Below are 9,637 nucleotides of genomic sequence, written 5' to 3'. Positions count from 1 at the left end.
TCTTGCATTTGAACTATATTTGTGAATTGTCGAGTGAGTTATGAAATTTGACTTTGCGAAATAAGTTTGTGCAATTATGCCTTGTCATTCAAAAGGTTTTACTTGTCCGAAGTAACGAAGTGCATTGTAGTCCGTGTATGCGTTGATAACAATTGGCACCTAAGCTTTGATGATAGAAATCCGTTAATAACATATTCAAGTGAATTAAATCTAAAACTTGTAAGAACCCTAGGATTGCAATAACCGAACCGGGTGTGAACCTTGTTTTCTCTATCTTGTCAAAACCTTATTTACATTATTGCAATTGCTTGTTTTTAGTAGTTATAATTTATATCTTCCAATCAAACAAAAACACAAAAACATATCTTAGCAAGCTTCATAAGAGTGACATTTTCTACATTTCATTCAAAGTCCATTCGCAAACCACATACTCTTCGTGGTTCGACCCCTTGCTACCACTAGCTATTTGTTAAGGGTAATTAGGGTATATAAATATTATCTTTGACCGGAGCGCGACTCTCCGATCACCGGCCAGGGGACGTCCCCCACACGGACTAGCCTTACAATCCACGGATTGAAGTTAAACCTAACTGAATGAAGCTATGGTGATGATCTTGTACCTCGCCACTGAACAAGGCTAGGGATTTGGGTTTTACGTTTTTATGTATCGCACCTCGTTCCACATGCCCTAATCATCATCGCCATTGCCAACGTCATTGGTGGTCTTAGGATTTCGGATCTAGTGATGGTGATGGTCACCGGAAATGGTTTTATGGTGCTGGCAGAGATGAACCTTCAAGAAAAAACCATGTGAGTTATATTAAACCAAGCCCTATGGTGTTAGGCAAGTCCATGGCTGTGGTGCGACATGGTGGTGTTAAGGGACGGAGGTAGGTGGAGGAACCATAAAAATGGTGGTACGATGATGGTGGCCGATGGTGGTATGGTAATGAAGTGATGTTTGTCTACGAATAACTTAGTAATAATAATAATAATGATAACAATAATAATAATAATAATAATAATAATAATAATAATAATAATAATAATGCAAAGACTAGAATCCCCATATCATTCAATGCAAAATGACGAAAATAGCCCTCAATTCTAACGGTTGAGTAACAAAGGCTAGGATCAGGGACTTTATTGGCTACAAAGTGTGATAATGAGGGACTCAAACTAGAAATCGCAAGTTTTAGGGATCCAAGGAGCAATTTAGACTATAACACTGAGACATAAATTGCAGTTTACTCTAAATTGTGTTTGGGCAATATTTTACTCTTTGGACTGCTATATTCATTAGTCTTTTTTCATTATTTATAGTTGATTAACTCGAATTTATGACCATGTAAAGCTTTAATGAAATTGTTAAAACCACGTGTAGTGGTTCGAGCACCTTCATGGCAATTTCTGCCTTGTGGACGCCACCTCGCCCGGGAAATCTTTAGCCAAAAAAAGGTGTAGTTATTCAAGTCCTTTTCTTGTCCTTTAGTCATTACCCAATGATTTAATAAATTAGATTTTTTTATTCAACGTCTATTATTTATCTAAAACGTTTTGTCTACACTCCCATATAAAGTTTATAGAAAACTAAGTTCCACCGATATAAAGTATATTTTGATATAACGAGACAAAAAATACTTAGTTTGAATATATCTCATCACTAATAAAATGGGAAAATTACAAAGTTAGCTATTGACCAAAACCACTTTCAAAACTAGTCATCTCTGGTGTCCTTGAAGCGACGCATCATGCACGTGATGCGTCTTTGGAAAGATTTCAGAAGCTGAAGCGTCTGAGTCCACCTCATTCGTATGTGGGTCCACCTCGTGCGTCTATGAGTCCTCCTCGTGCGTCTGCGGGTCCTCCTCGTGCGTTTGTGTGTCCACCTCGTGCGTCTGTGTGTTCTCCTTATGCGTCTGTGGGTCCTCCTCATGCGTCTGTGGGTCCACCTCATGCTTCTGCAGGCCCTCCTCATGCGTTTGGGGGTCCTCCTCATGCGTCCGTGGGTCCACCTCATGCTTTTGCGGGCCATCGTCATGCATTTAGGGGTCCTCCTCATGCATCTAGGATTATGCAACTTTTGAAAACGCCATGTGTCCTTTTTTTATAATGTTGGTATGGCTACAAAGATGCATCCATGCATGATGCGTCACTCCAAGGAAGCGGGGGTGGCTAGTTTTGAGAGTGGTTTCGGTCAATGGTCAATGGCTAGTTTTGTAATTTTTCATAACAAATTTATAGACATCAAATTTGAATATAATTGTACGCCATCATCACAACCTAACCTACGTGCGCCGTCACCTTTTTCACCACCATTCAACCACCATAAATTACCACTATCGGAACACACAACCTCACATCCGACCACAACCATACACCACCACTACACCACTCGTAGTGTTTTCACCCGTACCATTTCGAACCCGAACCGCTTCGACCCAATGGTTTCAAATCGATTTGCTTCGACCCGTACCGGGGGAGGTGGGGTTGGGGTATTAGATTCCAATTCATTTGACAACCAAACACGTCAATGACAACATTTAGATTCCGATTCTAACTATTTCCAACTCCTATTAGAATGTTTAAATTCCAAATTTCAATTCCTTCAAATTCTAATTCCTTTACAAATTTCGATTCCAATTCCAAAACATTACGTGGACCAAACGCATAAGAGTGAGACCAAGGTTTTAAAAAACGGTTTATACCGACCGGTTAAACCCAGTCGATACAACCCGGTTGAACGGCTTGATACAACCCGATTGAACCATTTCTAAGCCTAACACGGTACGATTTAAAAACTGGTTTAAAAAACATTGAGTGAGACATCTAAGTTATTCACATTTTTAAAACATTATTTGATTTTAATAACATTATTCACATTTTCATGTATATATAACCGCCTCACTCATAAACCCTAACGAGCTCTCATAATCCCTTCAACATCCATCTCAACGGCACACCATCCTTCAATCATGCCGAAGAGAAGCAAACGTAAGTAATTGGTCATTCTCGTGAACATCTAAGTTATTCTCACGCCGAAGTCCAAACACAAAAGAGCCCCTCTTGCATAACGATTTTTTTTTTCATAACCCTTTAAGCCTTGGAGGCTAGGAGACATCAATGCTATCTCTTGTCGATCGTTTGTTGTATCAACAAGTTAGAACACACTAATCCGAAGCTGAAAAGAGGAATCCCCCCACCCTGTCGAAATATAAAGAGACGTGGCCAAGTGTTTATGTTTCATTTTTACAACTCTATATTGTTTACGGAGTAAAGAACAAAAAGTTTGATGAGCTATTCCATTTTTACTTTACAAAAACTTTCCTTGTGATTGTTCATAGACTCGGTATAGTTATTTGTTATAGAGAACTTCACATTTATTTATTTGAAAATGGATTATTTAACAAACATTCTACTTTAAATATTTAGTTAATTTAAAAATTTACAAAATGAATAAATTTAACATTTCATTAATTTAAAAGAAAACACTCAATTAAATAAAAAAGAAAAATACGATATTAACATTTCTTGAAAACAAGAAATCATCAACCGACCCACCCGTAATGTTTATTTTTCTATTTCATGTTTCCGTTATAACGTTTATATAGCCATTTGAGGCTCACCAAAATCAGGGAAACAAACGGGAAAACTCCCCAAAACTTGAAGCTGAAATTTGGCTACGAATGGAAGGAGCACCGCTCCTGCTTGGCCCCAAGCTCCCCGACTCCCTCCCTGAAGCAACTTCGTCTTCCCGAAGAAGAATTGATAGAAAAGGCAAATATCTTATGATCCACCAAATCTGACTAGGTTATTGATAGAGTGAACAAGTCTGTCATAATTCTTTAAATCTCTCTCCTAACTTAAAATCGTGACGTAACATGCATCATTCTCTGTTTCGTTCATGAGATGGATCAAATAAATAAAAAATAGATGTCATATGTGTTTACATAAGTTAGTGATAAGGATCACACGAGTGCAAAAAATTACGACCACCGAAATCAGGTATGTAATTATTAAAGACTCGGAACCAAGTCTCCAATTTCTACAAACCACATACACCAACTAGACATTTAACTCTAAACTTTTTCCTCAACATTTCTCTTTATCTAAAACAAAACTAAAATATAACGAAATTTCAAGATATTTAATTTCAACTAGGATTTCCCCACACTGCGTTTGCGGCGGGGAATCCGCATATAGACCAAACACTAAAGACCAGTATGAGATGCAATATATAATGTGTAAAAAAACAAAATCGAAATAAACCGTAACAAATGTAAAAATTATATCACGTATTTAATTTTTGTAAAAAGAAACTAACGAACGAAAGTTATAAAAGGAAAATAAAACTACTGGGTAAAGACGTATATTATCTAAGTGCATAGGGTAAAAAAATCCAACACTGTAGCCGCTATATATAACAAACCTCCTAAAACCCTTAAAACCTCCCCAAACATTACTATTATACCTCGTATACGCATTAAAGGGCTTAAAATACCTTTATACGACGTAGTGATTAATCTGGCTTCATTAGTCCTGCGTAGGCGTATGTTGTTTTACTTAGTGATGTCAAGGTCGTATAGGTATGAGGCGTGGTAGATGTTGATATTTAAAGCACTACTTGTGTCATGATAAATTTTATTCTATCATAGGTTTCGAGCCTTAGTGGTAGTGAGATTGTGAAGGTAGTAGTTGTCGAGTAGTTGACGTGCTATTAACATTGTATGTGTACATGTGCCTTATGTGAATTAGCATCCTTGAGGTGCTTAATGTCGGTTACTCGTGATGGCGACGTTACCTTTGGGGTGACGTCAAGTCACGAGATGTTGGTTACTTGTGATGGCGACGTTACCTTTGGGGTGGCGTCAGGTGACGAGATGTTGGTTACTTTTGATGGCGGCGTTACCTTTGGGGTGGCATCTGGTCATAAGATGTGGGTTACTCGTGATGGCGGCGTTACCTTCGGGGTGGCGTCAGGTCACGAGAAACACCCTTGTGGTGTTTAGATGATTAGCCCTAGTGGCAACGACGGACCCTTCGGGGTTAATATGCGGGTGATGGACTCTTCGGAGTCAAATTGGAGGAGATGAAACCCTGACGAGGGAAAATGATGATAGCCTACAGGCAACAAATGATGTGTTAGGTTCCCACCTTATGTGCTTATGTGTTTCACGCTAGTTAAATGGTGGATATGTGATATTTATTTGTGTAGTTGACGAATGATGTCAAATGATGCGGGTGACGAGTGATGTTACACCATGTAGTCGATGGACGAGGTTAAGTTACAATTGAGTTTTAGAACACTAGTTGTTATGTCCTAGATACGGATCGGTTTGGTTTGGTTAATCGTCCTATGAATTAAGATGCATATCGAGTCGTCCTTTGGTGTTTATGTGATCTGATCCAAATCGGAAAGGATTACATGTAGGATGATTGGGCCTAAGATATGGGTAGAGTTTTGATTTACGGTTTAGACCCATTAAACTTTAAAAATGATGTCAGCATAATTTAATAAACGCTGGTGTTTTTACAAAGGTGGTGGTTTGGTTTTCAAATAAAGCGTTTACGATGTGTTTTAAAAGCTTTAACTTAAACTATTAGAACCCATTCAGCGTAGCTGACTTTTGCATGTATCTTATATTGTTTTGCAGGTGTGTGACTCGAGTCAGTGTTGCTCCTGGCCAGCGGATGAGATTACTTGTGTTATGGTGGAAGGCATTCGATTTGTTAGAACCTAAATAACAATTTGAGTTTTTATTTAATCATGTACTGTTTTAATTAAAATTTTCCGCTGCGTTTTTCGAGTAAAGTCTTATTTTTAAACAGTACATTGTGATGTGACCCGACTATAGGGCACCCGGTTTGGGGGCCTTACAACTAAAAGATAATTATAACATTAAATTTAATATAAATTTAAATAAGTTGTATAAGAGATAATCTAATACTTTAAAATATTTATCAGATTTCAAAATTATATATCCTGAAATTAACAAAAGATGTACACTAAATATAAATTAATATAATGTAAATGATTTATTTATTTTATTAAACTAAAATAGTTAAGGGTAAACCTATTTCAAAAATGTTTATAAGGGGTAAACAAAAATATTAATCAATGTTTATTGGTTTTATACTTTTATTTTCGTGTTTAACTCTCAACTTAAATACGGTAATCACTATGTTTACGTAACATTTATAAGAACAATCACCACAATCACACCATCCATCGTATATCGAGTATATCCGTTAGTTTTTTTAAAGATATAAATTTTTATTATATTCATTCAACCCGTGTAATAAAGGAGGTTTTTTAAAGATATAACATTTTTATTTTTTACTATACAAAATTACATTTATTCAACTCGTGTAATATATGAGGTTTTTGAAAAATATAACTTTTTTATTATGTATATAAAATTAGATTTATTTAATCTATATAATACATAGGGTTTATAAATATATAACTTTTTAATGATTGGTATATTAATTTACATGTGCTCAACCCGTATACAACATGAGTTTCTTAAAAATGTAACATTTTCATTATTTAATATATGAAATTAAATTACTCAACCCGTACAATACACGGGGTTCTTAAAAATACAACTTTTTTTATTATTTAATATATAAAATTACATTTATTCAACCCATGTAATAAACGAGATTTTTAAATATATATTGTTTTATTATTTGATATATAAAATTATATTTATTCAACCCATGTAATAAACGAGATTTTTAAAGATATATATATATATATATATATATATATATATATATATATATATATATATATATATATTATTTTGTATATAAAATTACATTTATTTAACCCGTGTAATACACGGGGTTCTAACCTAGTGTAATTTAATATACGCAAAATACGAATGTGTAAAAAACCAAAATCGAAACAAAATATAACAATTATAAAATTGTGTCACGCATTTAGGTTTTGTAAAAACAAAACTAACGAACGAAAGTTATAAAAGGAAAATTAAACTATTGAGGTATAAACGCATGTTATTTATAGTGTACAAGGGATAATTTGAAAAAAAAAACACCTAACACTGTAGTTACTACGATACATTTTGTGTTGTAATTTGATAAAAGTTATAATATAATAATAAGAACACCAGGTGTGTAATCTGTAGCCAAGAAAATAAAAATAAAAGAAAAAAGGAAAACATTTATATAATATCAATTTGTAACATTTGTAGGCATGAAGGGTTGTACCATATGTTTGGTGGGTTGTACTCATATTTGGATTTTTTTATCTTTAATTTATGTTACTTTCAACCATAAATCACTTTAAATAAACATTTGTTGGAATAAGGGGTTGTACTCATATGTTTGGTGGGTTGTACAACTGTACCCACTTTTTTATATCTTTAACTTTTTACTCTTAATCCCATACTTTTATATGTTTTACATTTTAACCAATCACTTTTAACCTCATACAGATTTTTTGTATTTCGTTTTGGTCAAATTTTGCGAGTGAACATGTTACAACGTGCGTGTATGATTCAATGTTTTTATACATAGTTTTCCTATTTAACACCCCGTCACAGCGCGCGGTTCTAGAACAACTTATTGTTTTCTATATTTTACATTTAGAGTGTGTGATTCAACATTGTTTCATCGTTACTTTTCATTGAGTTTTATATTTCGTTTTTTATTTCTTTTTTTTTACACGAACCTTTCTGGTGTTGATGGTCGCTCATGGTGGTATAACATTGGAGCTACTTAGCACGGTTTTACGCCCCCACCTTAACATGGGGATATTTAATTTGCAACATATCTATGCATTATGCTTTGTAACATAATGCTTAGTGGGTTGTATCCACTAAAAACAAATTTGTATTTCATTTAAATAATATAAATAATTTTGTATTTCATTTAAATACTATAATAAATAATTTTGCGTGGTTAAACGATTTTATGTCGTCTATTTTTTTCCGTTTGGCAGGTTCATCGTAACGCTCGGGTCCTAGATCGACTTAGTTATTTTTTATATGTTTTACGTTTCGGTTTAATTTTTTCGTATTAACACGCTGCAACTTTGGTGTTGGTGGTCGCCGATAGTAGTGTGACATTGGTGTTCGCCCCCGCCACAATGCGGAGGTGCTTAATACTAGTTGTGGTTAAAATGAAACTTGATAAAAATAAACGAGAAAAGATAAAACATTTTGGCAATGGCGGAACTAGAACATTAACTCAGGGGTATCCCATTTTTTTTATCGTGCAATCATACAATTTAAAAAGAGAAAAATGCTCGGATAGTCCCTGTGGTTTCGTCTTTTTTCACCTATAGTCCCCAACTTTCTAAAACTACCTGAATAGTCCCCAAGTTTTCATTTTTTGTTCCCGGATAGTCCCTAGGTCTAACTTCAGTTTGTTTTCTCCGTTAAGAGGGTGTGAAATTACTAAAATGCCCTTTCCTTAAAAAGGCTAAAGCACAGGGACTATCCGGGCACTGCCACCACCTAAATCACCACCCACCTCTTCTTTATCCTAACACCACCTCCAACCACCCACCCCCACCGTCATCTTCAACCTCATCCACCACTGCCACCATTATTCCTTGTATTGGAGTATTCCCTTCAAAACCATATTTGGTTGATCATGGAACAGAGCATCATTCCACTCACCTAAGGGTCAAGTTTTCATTACAGTAAAATGTATATCGAGTGCGGTAAGGTTCCTTGAAAACAAACGCATCCACATCATTTGTTTCTACAACTCATTCGAACATCAGAAAAAGACAAACATCGATCCACATCAAACATCAGAGAAGTCGAGAAGAGAAACATCGAATATTGTTTGTTTCAAAATCCAAACAAGAAACTCAAGATCTATAAAAATATGAGTAGAAAAGAAACTACTAGCTACATTTCAAGCCCAAAATCATATGCAGAAAGATAAACAAATGTTCAAATCCCATTATTGATCACCACCATCCATTGATGACTGATAGATCTGTTGGACGATATGCCGAAGAGAACGACTCACACGTACTCGAGCGAGGATGCCTTACCAGATGGTCCTGATTCCGATCTCTTCGTTTATTACTGCAAGCATTGCAGCTCTCACGTACTAATCACCGGTCGGTCGGTCAACCTCCCCTTCTTTCTTTTTTACTTTTATATCTAATTCTTCTTGTATAATTTCCCCTAAATTCACTTGTCAAGATTGTACAAACCCTACCCTAGTTAAACAACTATGTTATTCATGAATTCAGTAAGTATTTGATGGTTTTTATAAAAGATTTAAGTAAACATGGAAAATGGTGGACTTCTACAGGGGCCTAACTTTATTTGGATTGAACAGTTGTAAACTAGAACTAAAACCATAAAGAGTTTTGAGATGAAAATGATGAAGAACAGATCGAAAAATCAAAACAAAGCAAATCGGAATACAAAGCAACTCGCCGGAGAAAGGCCGTCGCCGGAGAAGAAAGATCTCACCGGAGGGGTGACGGTGGTGGTGGATTTTAGTGAGAGAGAGAAGAAAGATGGATAGAGACAGGAGTATAGAGGTGTTTTATTTATATGTTATTTTTTAATGAAGGGCATTTTAGTAATTTCACACCCTATTAACAAAGAAAACAAACTGAAGTTAGACCTAGGGACTATCC

The sequence above is a fragment of the Helianthus annuus genome, chromosome 1 (genome assembly GCF_002127325.2).
Source record: "Helianthus annuus cultivar XRQ/B chromosome 1, HanXRQr2.0-SUNRISE, whole genome shotgun sequence".
NCBI lineage: Eukaryota > Viridiplantae > Streptophyta > Magnoliopsida > Asterales > Asteraceae > Helianthus > Helianthus annuus.
This window is presented reverse-complemented; position numbering follows the sequence as displayed.